Source organism: Protomyctophum bolini (genome assembly GCF_963924005.1).
Source record: "Protomyctophum bolini genome assembly, chromosome: 13".
Taxonomy (NCBI): Eukaryota; Metazoa; Chordata; class Actinopteri; order Myctophiformes; family Myctophidae; genus Protomyctophum; species Protomyctophum bolini.
Genome location: NC_137874.1, coordinates 24,675,382 through 24,689,832, shown reverse-complemented (window position 1 = coordinate 24,689,832; position 14,451 = coordinate 24,675,382). Strand labels below are relative to the sequence as shown.

Here is a 14,451-nt window from a genome sequence, read left to right as displayed (position 1 = left end):
TTCTCTGGCCTGTCCTCCCAACCCCCCCCCCCCCCCTCTCTCTCTCACACTCTCTAGCTGGGCTGTGTGTAAGAGGATCACTTTGTTTCCGTTGCCTTTTTCCGCGGTGCCGCAAACACATTGGAGAAGAGGATTGGATTTGAGAAGATACTGATGAGGGTGCACAGCTGCATGGAGCACAAAAAAACCCCATCCGCCTCCCCATATCCACACCTCTCTCTGTCCCCCTCTCTCTCTTATTTGCCTCTTTCTGAGGGGTGGGGTGGGGGGCACCATATGGGAGCTTAGAAAAATGAAGTGAATCGGAGACAGAAGAGAGAGTGAGAGGAATCTTTCATTCTTGCTGCTAGATGTCGGAATCCATGGGGTGAGTGCTTTTTCTACCGCTTTTGCACTTTTCCAAAGTTGTGCATGCACAAATCTTTTTACCAATGCATTTGAATGTTTCTTTTTTTTTACTGTGTCGTTGCGTTATATTCATCCACATGTTGCAAACATTTCACATACGCTATTTGTTTATGATTTCGTCGTACTTAAGAGTTCTGCGTGTGACCTGTAAATCGAGCGTCTTTTCCCTTTGTGATGAGGATTTCCTTCAGCACATGGAAGTTCATGCCTTATCATAACGATTAGGGACAGGAAGGCTTTGTGCTTTAGAAAATGTCCCAAGTTCGAGGATCAAGGTAGAGGGGAGGTGTGTGTGTGTGTGTGTGTGTGTGTGTGTGTTGCGAGGGGTGAGGAATGGGTTGGGGGAGGGTAGGGGTGACAGAGAAGGATAATAGTAGTTAACCCAGACGTGGACCCAGTACAATGCTTCAGTAAACTTTTGTTTTTGTACGACATGGCCACAGTGAAACATGCGACTGCCCCTGAACCTGAGAGCAACAGCACGCTTCAGCTGACTTTTATGAGGCTCATTGTGGAGGCTGCTTATTTAGCTAATTGATATGGTACAGTTGCAACGTGGTGTGGTCCCACTGTCTGTGTCCTAGACTGAGGCAGACTTGTTAGCCCAGACCGCTATGCCCCATGTAACCGATTCAATGAACTTGCACCAGCTGTACTGCTCTTTTACTGAACTGATTTATTAGTGTGAAATGTGATATGTTAGGATTAATAGTCAAACAGTGTGCGGTATAATAATGTCATAGCAACCTTCAGGCATTTTAACATTTGTTATGTATATGTACTTCCATTAAAATGGCAAGCAAATATTAAATTAATTATTTCACAACAGGTTAACATTGAATTTACTATGCTATGTTATTTTCGAAGCCTGCCGTTTGGTGTCAATTTAGACAATTTAGGCATTTAGCAGACACTCTTTGATAGGTTATCCAGAGCGATTTACAGTGCAAAATCACAATTAGTAGATGTAAGCATGAACTCTAGACAATAAAAAAGGTAAATAATCACATAAATAGAGTGCAGAGGGAACAGTGTAGTGCCTCAAATAAACTAGGATACCAGGGAAACTCAACTCAACTCAACTCAACTTTATTTATAAAGCACATTTAAAACAACCATAGCTGCCACAAAGTGCTGTACAGTACATAGGTAAAACAGTAAGTAAACGCATAGACTAAAAACACAGAATACAAAGACAACACACAAAACAAGGGAAGGAGGGTGGGGGAGGCTAGTTCAGGAACAGAGGTCTCATGCTGTGTTAAAAGCCAAAGAATAAAAGTGCGTTTTAAGCGAGGTTTTAAAAATGGCCAGAGAGGGGGCCTGCCTAATTTTTGCCTAAAACTAGCATCTGTCTAAACGAAAATGTACTTAACATTTGTGATTGAGAAAAACAAATCTACGAAACACAAATTGAGTGATCAGGATATATCGAAGGAAAATTGGGATACAAGGAGAATTTAGTGAGATTTAAGTGGCCTTACATTAGCTGTGTTGTTACTGGATATGATAGTCGCTAGACACAGCCTTGAGCCTAATAAACCTTAAACTTAAACTATTTTTTGATGGATAGAAGTTCATTATTATTATTATGATCTAGTTTGAGGATGAACTTACTTCAGTTTACCTGAGCCAATGAGGACTCTTGTATACAAGGTGATGAAACAGGCGGTCTGTAATTGAGAATCTGAACTATTTGAGGAGTTCAGAGCTTTGATGTCTGTATCTAACTTTGATGTTTCATCGGCTGTTTTCACTCCATAAGAATGGCTTTCGGTCTCTTCCTGACTAATTCTGTCCCGCTCTCACTTCCTCCATCTATTGCTTATCCTAGTAGCATTGGGATAAAGTATTTTGACAGGTGTTAATAGAATCTGGCACTCTGGCAGGCTATTGTAATAAAATAAATGGTACCATTACAAAGAATAAAAAGAATAAATCATAATTTTTTGCCAGTGTTTCCCCCCCCAGCTAATGCTATAATGCACAGTACTTTAACTACACACAAACTAACACAAACTAGGATACATAATCTAGTTCTCTATTTTCAGATATGTAGGTCAAAAAGTAATGAAGTGAGAAAGTGAGCAATAATGGAGGTGCTGTAGCATAGTTTTATTTTGGGTTAATGTAATACTGCTTCAGCTTAAAGATATGGCTACGGCTAGAATCTGAACACACAGTAACCATTGTTGGGATTTCTCAGGTTTCTTCAAAAGTAAAGGCATTATATTATGTCATAGTCACAGACTGGAACATCTCCATTGATTGGTTCAACTTAAAGTTCAAGTTTATTGTCATGTCACAAGTTTACAGGTGTAAAAGAGTTGGTGAAATATATTTTTTAGCTTCCAACACTTTCAAAAGTAGCCAGAATAGAGAAGGAACCAAAGGAAACAAACTTTCGGATAACAGGACACACAATAGTCAAACATATAGTACTACATTGGTAACTGCATTTTTCCATACCTACTATACTTATTACTTATTGTCTTCTTTCCTTTCAGAACTGTTCCTATGAATGACAACCTTCAATTATTGAAGGTTCTGTTGTGTGCAGACACTAATAGATAGGTAGAGGAGTATGGGTGCCAGTTATTACAGCTTAGTTCACCTAAATCCTTACTATGAATCTGTTAGTCATACTGACTATAACTGTGTTGATGGTTTGTTGTTCTCTATGCCAGTTAGACATGGGATCTGTTCTCTTAGCTGATTTCTAGCCAATCCGTCATTGCCTCCCCTCGTTAGGCATTTGCCTGGTCGTTGTTTGCAAGTGGTGAAAGGAAAAGCTCAGTTAACACAGTTGTTCATTAAATGCTAGCTAGCTTGCTGTTTGGTGACTGACAGAGGTGCCATTCAGGATGAAAGCATAAACTCACAAAGCTAGCGAGGACTGTGGCTCAGCTTCAGGAAATAGGAGGAGACTATTACTCAGTCCCATTTACAGAGGGGAATATTGTGTGCATACCTTTGACCTGTTATTGAAAGGTATCATAGGCCCTTTTTTAGAGTGGTGAAAAGTTGGCCCATGCAGGAACCCATGTCTCTATGAGCAGGATGACAGTGATAACCGCTATGCCCCCTCCCTTAATGTTCCCAATGCAGCTCTTGTGAAAGACTTGGAATTACATTTTCAGGATCACAAGGCTAATGGCAACTTTACATCTATCTAGAGGTATAATTCAGGCAGCATCCTTTTCCCTCATGATGGAGATGATTCTATTATGTCACTGGCCATAATGACTCTTATACATCAGTTACCATCAGTTACTGTTACTGTGCTCAAAACTGATTATGCCCAACATACTGGTCCTTCAGGCTCAATATACCTAAAATCGGAGACCTTGATTGACTGAGGCCTTTCAGGGATGTCTAATGCATCTTTGCAGATCCTCTGTCCCATAATCAAGATTGAAGATTTATATTTTTGTTACAGAAAGAAAGAGTAACAGTTTTTGTGATTTGGTTCTTTAGCATTGTAATAGCAAAATAATATAATAATAAATGGATAGAAATAAGAATAAATATAGCTGCAAGTAGCCTTATTCGGGGCCAAGCAATAGACCAACGTGCATCATTTTGTTGATGCTACTTGTGACCGAGACCTGTGAACAGGCCGTGTCTGGTCCGTGGGGATGTTGAGGGATAGGGACTGGATAACCTATACCCTTGAGCGCAGGTCGAACCGGCGGTCACTTGCGAGATTTTGATATGGTATTCGAGGTCTGCTACGTGATCTGGGTCCTTCTTACTTCATTCCAATTAACCTGCGTAGACATCCGATATTTATGGTGTTGGGATGTCGGGGGTGATGTCACCCCTGACGTCCTGGTTGTGATGTCAGAGAGGCACTACGTTCCTTCGTAACACTACTCATACGTTTAGTTGGCAGTGCCTGTTATTGAACCCAGATAAGGATCTTGTGACTTAAAGTGGGGCACTCTACTGAGCTACCACACAGATGTTATTTACTGTTCACTACATGGATTTATGAGAAGAAATATAACCAAGTGAAAGTGTATTAGTTAACTCTGAAAGCCATGCCCGAGATCCCGAGATACATTTATTTAATAATGCACTGGTAGCCAGCCAGGGACAAGATCCATTTGATAAATTAACCTTAATCCAGAGTTAAAAAATATATAATTTACCTTATTTTAGCTTTGTCACTAACCACCGCTAGCGTCCATGTAAGAAACAGCCAAAGTCCCAGCTTGCACGTGTGTACACCGTCTTTAGTGACATTATGGTTTATAATAGGATGAAGTGATCGGAGCCTAATAAAACATTAATTCGAGCTCCCGCTAAACAAAACAATGATCGCATAGTATGCCTCTGTGAGCTATGTGGTGCCCAGGATGTCTGTGGACGTCTTTGAATATTCTTTTTTAAATAAAAAAATTATATAATGTCAAAAATAACATTGGGCACCCTGGGTCACTATTTTGAAAATGTTGAAAGGGCACACAAAGCGTTAAGTATCCTCACACTGTGCAGCCAGTGGTGGACATTATGTTTCGTCTTGCTCTATTCTAGATTCAGAGCTCTAGTCTACAGGCTTCCATGACCCAAACACTGCTTGTGATGTTGTGAGGGTGCACACTCAGGTGGAAATCTTGTTATCCAAAACTATTAGTAGTTAGTTAGTTGCTGCGAGAGTGAGATCTAGCCAACACCAACTCGGGATTCCTGGATTGCTGCCCTCCACACATTCCTATCCAACATCAGGTTCTTGAGCTCTGCAGTGTTGTCAGCCAAGCTGTCTACATCGGTGGTACGCTTCTTTCCCCCTCCTGGCTTTGCCCTGGGTTCAAGCTGTGGAGGCAAACGTAAGACCCATCTGTCTGGTGATGGAAAGTCCTGGAAAGTGCATGGATGTTTTTGTTATATGGTGTCGTGAGGTCTTGTCGTTGCAAGACCTCATTTAAAAGTAAAGACCAAAGTAAGGGGTCATGTCCACAGAAAGCGTTTTTGAACTGGAGCATGTCCAGTGTGCTTCTTACTAAGCGCACAGAATGTTTATGGAGGCCCGCAAAGTAAACATGGATTTCTGCTGGTTATGGTAATGATTCAATTGCAAGTTCTTATTAAATTACCTGGGGGATCAAACATGATATTGATGAGCGACGCTCCTCTCCAACGGTGTAACTACTTTCGCCATTAGCGCCTGGGATGCTCCACCAGTTAGAAAAGGATCGCTCCAGCCTCCAGCTCGTCTCTACCAAATGCATGGCAGAAAGGCTGTTAGCAACTTAAGAAAAGCTTTCTGTCGTTTTCTTTTCTTTCGGCCAAACGTATCTCTTATCTCATATCCATAGTTACATGACACAGCTTCTATAGTTTAGGTGATTGTGATTTTAAATATAATTACTTTTGTAACCCATTTTTTAAGCCAGTATCAATGATCTAATCCTGGGTGCTACACTCCCTCTGCCAACCTGGGGAGAGCAACGGACTAACCTCATGCTTCCTTAAGCCGCTTCTTTTCACCTGACGGGGGAGATTCCCCGGTTGGATGTAGCGCATGGAAGGGACACGTTATTCCAACAAGTTCCTTACCCCTCCACCAGGTGCCCCGGCAGGCTAGGGTGAGGCAGTTTTAGAGGCCAGGATTACTGCATGTTTTTTAAAGGGGCCACAGGGAGAACATGCAAACTCCACACAGAAAGGCCCTTTCACTGATGACGTGGAGGAGAGAACACGCCCCCTGCGGGAATCAAACACTTATGGTACAGCCCACTTACATCTAGCTCACAGTACACACGCACACACACGAATGCATGCGCACACACACTTTTATATTGAGATTGCACAGCATTGAATTGGACCACAAATGGCCCCCATTGGGTTGGTTATAAAGGGGGTGATGTCATGTCTGTGATGGAGACTGTGTGACCCTTTACCGGTGATCCATTTCTTATCCAGCTGTCCTCACTGACACAAAGCGGAAAGAAAGAGAGAAAAGAACAAAGAAAGAATGAGAGAAAGAGAGGGGGAAATGTATGCAAGAAATCAACATTTATTGTCAGCATTTACCACCTCACTTAGCTGTGTAGCTCAATGTACCCTTTTATAAAGCCTGATTTAATAGTCAAACACAATGAGTGCCACCTGGTGGACAAAAGTGGTGGCGCTTGGGTGCCACATGATGAGAAGCAATTTTAGTATGACACGCGTCCGGTTTGTCGCGATCTTGAATGCTAATACCAATAGCGACAATGCCAGCGAGCTAAGGCGACGTCCATCCGTGGCTAATACAGAAGCTAATGGAGTTGGTCGCGCAGTCGCAGTGCAGGCGAGGCCCTAGCAACCGTGCCTAGTAACCGGAGCGATTCCAAAAATGGAAAATAGCGAGGCATTCTTATATCGATAGTAATTATTTTTGCACCAGGTCCGTATATATCCGGACCCCGCCGCTAGTGGACGTTGTTTGCTAGGTCCGTATATATATGGACCCAAACGTATACTCTGTGTATATAATGGTTGAGCCCCATGGCAGCTTTTAACATTAGTCCGGTTGCTATGGTAACACCACGACCAGCTATGGGACGTTAAAACTTTTCTCAGTTTACCTCATATTCAAAGCAGGATTTTCAAACCTCCATAAGTCCATAAGAATTTTGGAGAACCAAGAATCCTTGGTGGATCTTCTGCCATCCAAACTTTGGATGTAATTTGTGACTTTGTGCCACATCAGGTACACGAACAAACTGGAAACTGGGATTTATGCTAACAGCTAGCGGCACAGAAATAATGAATCGCCTTAGAACGAGTATACTCATCCTCAGCACATCGTGTAGCTATTTAATAGTACAAGTATACTCGTCTAAATCAAATGTGTTTTTAAATGGTTTTGAAATGTGTTTTAAAATGGTTTAAACATATCTTCCTACTGATCTTTTTCTGTGGCAGAATAGAACCGATTTACATCTACTAGCTATTTCAGAGTGGCTTGTTTTGGACAATCGTCTGTTAGACTGTTTCTCAGGTCAAGAGATCATGGGCAATTTGTCTGCTTGCCTTTGACCTGACAGTGACAGGAGATTGTCCTCCTTGTTTGTGAGCCGAGGGGAGGCTGTCTAGTTGGTAGGACCATTCAATTGTATTCTTGTGTGTGTGTGTGTGTGTGTGTGTGTGTGTGTGTGTGTGTGTGTGTGTGGTGACATTAGCTCTGCACCGTTTAAACAGCCATGGTTCTTTAACCATCTCAACGCTGGCCTTCAAATCATCACATAAAGGTGTGTGTTTGGGAGTGGGGGTGAGACTGTGGGGGATGGGCGCCCACAGAGATCAGGGGTACACTGGGAAATGGCTTCCATTAGTGTTTCCTCTTTGGGTTGTGCAGTGCTATGTAGCGCAGTGGACTGCCGCCTAAAGGCTGTGCGTTGAGGAGGGGTGGAGGTGGTGGATAATGGAGACACAATAGGCCAAGTCAAACATTAGGAGTGAGACAAAGGATGCTCTCCTCAGGTCATAGTGAGGTGAACTCTTCCCATTATCTGAGGCAAGTGATCTTAATTGAGGGAGTTCTTTTTTTTTCCTTTTTTTCTTTTTTTTTTAAGCCATCAGCAAATTAGTGGTTGTGCTGGGTGGCAAGTGTGTTGGGTCATGATCAAAGACACTGTGGCTGTTTTTAAGAAAGGGAATTTGTAAAGCAAGTGATGCCAGTCACAACACCACACAACATGAGGTTTGTTTAGTGTGGTGCACGCACGCTGTCATGGCCATTATTTCCACCGGCAACAGCCAGAGGAGAACATCACAAGTGCCATATATTATAGTTAACAATTGACAGGTCTTCATGCCACTGTAGGTTGCCAGCGTTGATTTATATTGTTTAAATTCTAAAATATAAAATAATGTACATCTAAAACATAAGCAGTGATAAATAGAAGATATTAATTATAATTTTACTGTTAAAGGCCCAATCAGTGATAAAAACAAATACATATGTAACAAATTGATTATGTGAATATATTCATAATAATCCCAGATTGGCCCTTGCAGATATACTATTATATGCTTATTTTTTATGAATTATCGCATCAATAAGTCACACAAGAGTTTCATCATTACTGTTATTTCAGTGATTATGCAACATTATTTGTTTTTATCTATTGATCGTACAGTTTATATTCTAAATACTGTCTAGGATACTTACTTATACTGTTTCTACTCAGAAGTCATCCTATTAGCAGTTAATTTATTAGCTTAACAGCCTGTCAAGTTTTGCTCTAATTTATTACTTGAAAACAAGAAGTCAATTACATGGTAATTACACGCTCTTAAAGCTAGAGTCTAACTGCCAGCCAGACATTATGAACATCTATTCTGTTCATTATAAATATTTTTATCTTGGAATTATAGATAGGAATAGATAGGAGTCTAATGATCATACTCCAGATATTTACTACAGGAAGTCCAAACATGAGAAAACATTGTGGGAGTCTAGACACACACACACACACACACACACACACACACACACACACACACACACACACACACACACACACACACACACACAACTCTATTTTAGGAAACATTAAAATGTCTCAAGTCAGTGACTATATATATATCCACGTGTGGTTGTGCAACTGTGTGTTTTTTGCGTGAAATTCTATGCATGTTTGTGTGACTGAAGGGCCATTATGGGACAGGCTTTTAAGGGAGATCTGGGAAGTGGAAACATAATACTGCCTGACTGCTGCTCTTGTGTACATGAACCCCACAGCAGAGAGAGAGAGAAACCCCACAGCAGAGAGAGAGAGGGAGAGAGAGCTGTAATTAGTTGTCTGGTTTTCTATTGACCAGTCTGGTGCTGAGACCTTAGGGACTGTTAAATTTGCTATTGAAAGTGAAAGGATTATGAACCCAAAATAAATTAAACAGAAGCAATGAATAGATTGGGTGGTGTGGGGGCTTTAAATGGAAGACTGGTGTTTTTGCTTTCTTCTTCTCTTCCGTTACTACTGAACTTTATGTCCTGATCAGATGGGGTTGGATTTTTTTATGTTGTGGTGTTGATAAATTGAGGAAAAGCCTTAATCGGGCATGACAGTTTTATGTAGTGATAATGACACCCATTTTAACATTTACGGTATTCAGCAGCAGTACCAGTGTATATTTTTTGCCATTCACTCACTTTTATAACTTGAGCTTTCTCTGAGAACTTTGACACGGAGAGGCTGAATCCCAAATCATTTGGGTATGAAGGGTGTGATGTCCATAGTGTGTGTAATGAAATCCGTTTGAATGGGGTGGTGACTGCAAGGGGAATTGATGTCTCCTCCCAGGTGGCCCTGCATGGCGAAGGCAGATTTGAGTCTCTGTTTACTCCTGCTGAGATTTGTCTTACAGTGGCCAGTTGTGGATGGTACATTTACAGTGCTTGAGTATTTACATGAGTATTGTTTTTATACTTGACGTGGTCTTTTATTTCACTACATTTCAAAGACAACTATTGTACTTTTAACTCCACTACATTTCTAGGAAGGGAACAGTTGAATGAATTAACCACTTACGCCGTAGCTATTTAAAATATTATTTACACAAATAATATAATGACACGTTGTGAGCTTGTAGAGCTGATATTTTCACTATTATTGATATTTTTGAAAAAGTCAGGAAAATCTGTAAAAATAAATAAAAAATGAATACTTAAGTATTTTTAAAAGAAGGTACAGTACTTTAACTCAAGTACAAATTGTACTTGAGTAATATTTGACCAGGCATATCGATACTTTGACTCAAATACTGTGGTTGAGTACTTTGTCCACCACTGGTCAAGTCATGAAGGAACATCCTCCACGTGCCTGCATGTTCCAGATATCAATGTAATTATGTATCAATGTATATTGTACAATTTAAGCATTTAGACTCTCTTAACCAGAGCCAATTACGAATTGCAAGATCATAGTAAATGTCATGAACCTGTTCAACACATGACAAATGTGTAACAAGTAGAGAAAACAGTTATGTGCTACAAAGTAACTGGTAAACAATCAAACCTAGCATCTTATAACAAGCAACATTTTTAGCATTTGTGGCCAAGCTGCAAATATGTCTATCTATATAACATAACGTCAACAAGTAAACAACATCTATAAATACTAAATATGCAAAAAGAAGTGATTCAAGGAATGGACAAGAAGAATGTTTTCTTCAGCTAAACTCCAGCCTACTATATTGTGTATCTCCAGTACAGTATGCTGGAGACCCCCCTGGGGGGTGGGGAAAAGAAAGGGAGAGAAAAAAAAAGCATCAGACCAAGCAAGTAACACAATCCCCTTGTAATGACTTCCAGCGTCTGTCAAACAGGGAACACAAGGGTAAAAAAAAGAGCCCAGCATTATAGTATGAAGGATCTGTTGCTGGAGTGAGTTAACATTACCCTCTTCATCTGCATGGAGCATTTGAACCTGCTGAACTGTCGTTCTCTAGTGCATCTAGTGGATGATGGAGAGATGATGTCATGTTCTCTCTCTCTCTCTCTCTCTCTCTCTCTCTGTGTGTGTTTGTGTAGCTGGCAGAGGCATGCCTTGCTGCTGGAGAGGGTCACAGTGTGACTCAGTCACGGCCCAGAACAGCCCAGTGGGATATTGTCCAAACACAAAGATAAAAATCAAGCTCGTTTCGTGTCCCTTTCTTGCCACAAAGCTGAGCACAGAACCATTTTTACATTCTCGCCAGAACATGACAGTCTTTCCCCAATTAGTTTTTAAAACATTTTGTTCTGCTGTGACATGCTTTGACCGCTGCTAAAGTCTCTTGTAACTTTTTGACCTGGATGAGAATGAATAACTTTATAGGGTAGAAGCACTGGTTATGACCTCTCTCTAAAATAGAGAGAGAGAGATCCTTTTTAGAATCTAAAAATGATCATGAAGTACATACAGTACGTCTGCTGGAGACAGGGGCACTGTTTGCTCATGCTGGGTGACTAGACCCAGTTCTAAATCTTGTAATATATGCCTTTTTGAGGGTTTCTAGCCACTCCAATATACAGGTTTAATGTTTGTTTACTTTTTAGTTCAATGTTGTTTTAAAAATGCCATTGATAATGAAGGGAAAATGTAAAAGCAAACATTAAATCCCATTAACAATAAAGAGAATTTAATGTTTGTTTTGACACCGTTTTAAATCACCATTACATCACCTAATCAACATGAGTTAGACTTTAATATATTATTTCACACTTCATACGGGTGTGATTTTCATTTATTTCTTGTCACAGATAATATCTGTAATCTGTAGTAACATAATAAATTATTTGTGTTTTTATTTAATTATTCAGTAGTCAGCACCAGAATATACATCAAACATTGTCATTAGAGGAGACTACAGAGAGACTAGTCCTAACTATCCACTAAATATCCACTATCCAACTTCAACTGGGTGAAATGGGTGAAAGTAGGTGAAATTATCTTTCGTACAAGCTCCCATAATTTTCAGATTTCAGGAAGGGAAAGGGAGAGAGATAGGAAAAGAATAGGAAAACGGGTCAGATATTTTGATCTCACTGTCTCACGTATGGGACAGCTGGCTTCTCTCTCTCTCTCTCTCTCTCTCTCTCTCTCTCTCTCATGTGTGTGTGATTGGGATCCATGTGTGAAATGGAAGTAAGGAAAGTGGAGAAGAAAAAGAAAACTAATAAAGATTGTGTTGCTTAGCATTGGAACTCACTCACCAATTTTACATGAATGGGATTAGCTAGCACACGTATTATTATAATTGAATTTCTTTGCAATGTTGTTGTAAAGTGGAAGGCTGTTTGTTCATGTTGTTTGTTTATGATTATTGCACACAGGCCAGCTGTTTGTGCTGCACCCTCCGTCAATAATATATACACATTAACATTAAGGACCGAATTAGCAGTATACAAACAACGTGATTGCACATCTCTACCCATAGTTGAAACCAAGCTTCACTCCTTACTTTTCCTGATGTTAATATTTCAGCAATGTGTATTGAAATGATCACAGGTAAATATCCCAAAGTCGTGTGTGTATGTGTGTGTGTGTGTGTGTGTGTGTGCGCGTGTGGCTGTTTGCGTGTGCATATGTTATGTGTGCACGCGTGTGTGTGGGGCGGGGGCGCGGGGGGGGGGGGGGTCCGGGGTGGGTGTTCATCGGCAGACATGAACCAATGCTGACTGAGGCCCCCCCTCCCCAAATCAGAGGGTCGATCGCTACCTCACATTTGGTAATAGATGGCCTCATTGCTCTGGGATGAGTCCACCTTTAACGGCTACACTGCAAAATCCGGAGTGCTATTTTAACACTTGAGTGCAAGAAATTAGTCCACTAAATTTTTACAGTGTACTAGATGGGGTTTGTCTCGGAGGAGAACAATAGGGGAGCGTGTGGCATCGTACTGTATGTGTGTCTAAGGGGCAGAGACACATGTACACACACGTGATGGCTTGTCGGGTGACGTGAATGGGCAACCTCGGGCCCGCCAGGTATCACAAAAAGAGAGAGAGGATGCAGGAGACCCGGGTATGCAGACCTGTTCTATTCTTCTGTTCCTGTCCTCTGTGTTGTTCACTTCATGCCTGTTTATCTGTCGTGATTCGACTCTGTTTTTTGTTTTAGTTTATTATGTGCATAATATGTCCTTGAGGCATCGGTTTGTGCATTCGTTTGTCATTTATTCTGTTTCCTGCTGGTTGGTTTTACAGTGATGGACTCTATCTTTGTCTGCATGGACTGAACCCTGTGCGGCTGAGGGTGTCCCCCGCATGGGGGGGGGGGGGTGTGCGCGAGCGTGCGTGTGGTGTTATGATGAAGTGTGTCTGAGAGTGTGCGTTTTGATTCCTAAGCTACGGGGTTGACCTTTGTCTGTCTGCGTGTGATTGTGAATGTTTATGAGAGAGAGAGAGAGAGAGAGAGAGAGAGAGAGAGAGAGAGAGAGAGGGGGGGAGAACGGGAGGAGAGAGAGAAAAGAGGGAGGGTTAAATGTATGAATATGTGTTTACGTTTGTTTGTTTTGTTTTTAGCCACTTGAACCCGAGCATCCATATTCTGGGAACATTAGCGAAAAATAGCAGATAGATACGCTTGTAGATTGGGTATAATTGGCAAAGAGATTTGGTGAAGATGGGGGGGAAAAAAGCGGTCCAAGTACACAGACAACTCAGGTCCAGTTTACTATTAGTCTAGAGTAGACATTGAAGTGTTTAAATGCACGTATGTTATATGATTATTCCTATTGCATAGAGATCCACGGCGGGAGAGAAAATGTGTTTTTTCACCCCGTAATGGCTCCCCAGGACAAGGCTTTAGCCGTTTCGCCTTTAGCATATTCCACATTCATATGGAAATGGAGGGCAGAGGAGGGACAGATTCTCACATCAACTTGATCTGGTCATGAATGGCTGCCAGTGTTTGGATTGACCCAGAGCTGGCTTAAAGACACTGGACAATTTCGGCCCCAGACCAGAGGGGCTGAACGGCATGCCTGCTTCAGCAGTAACATACCTCTTATTCTCTCTCTCTCTCTCTCTCTCTCTCTCTCTCTCTCTCTCTCTCAGGAACACAAACACATGCAAACATGCACGCACACCTAAACCTCAGAAGAAGAAAAAAAGACAAACAGATGCTCATAATTGCTCTCTCTATTAGATTAGCACTAGGGAACATGAAGCACTGTTTCATTCTGTATCACTGTCTTTGTTCTACACAGACAGCCGTACTAAATCCTAGGGAGATGGCAGCATTTCAGGACAACTCTTTTTTTGCCCCGTCTGTCAAATCTTTTATTTTTAACCCTCTGTGTCCTCTCTTGCCCACCCAAACTTTCCCCATGTGAGGCCATGATCCTCCATGACAAGCTGCTGGCACGTTGTGTTACAGTGTAGTTGGATGGATATAAAGTTTTCTATTTCTATTGTCATTGTTTCTAGTAGAATACGGTAGGTAGATGGTAGGTAATGTATTGGTAACGAGGGATAAAATGTACAGAATAAACAGATTTTTCTAAACTTTACATTTCTGAAAATCTAATTCAGATATCACGCTTTTGTTTTTCAGTGCTTTT

General features: G+C 41.2%; 1 long non-coding RNA gene across 1 annotated transcript in view; it reads left to right on the top strand.

Annotated features, from left to right (window-relative positions):
• Window positions 1–185: 185 nt before the first annotated feature.
• Window positions 186–14,451, top strand: part of LOC308326506 — a 63,336-nt gene continuing 49,070 nt past the window's right edge. Inside the window, exon 1 of the long non-coding RNA XR_013965100.1 lies at window positions 186–367. This is a non-coding gene — a long non-coding RNA (uncharacterized lncRNA). The remainder of the gene's footprint in view (window positions 368–14,451) is intronic.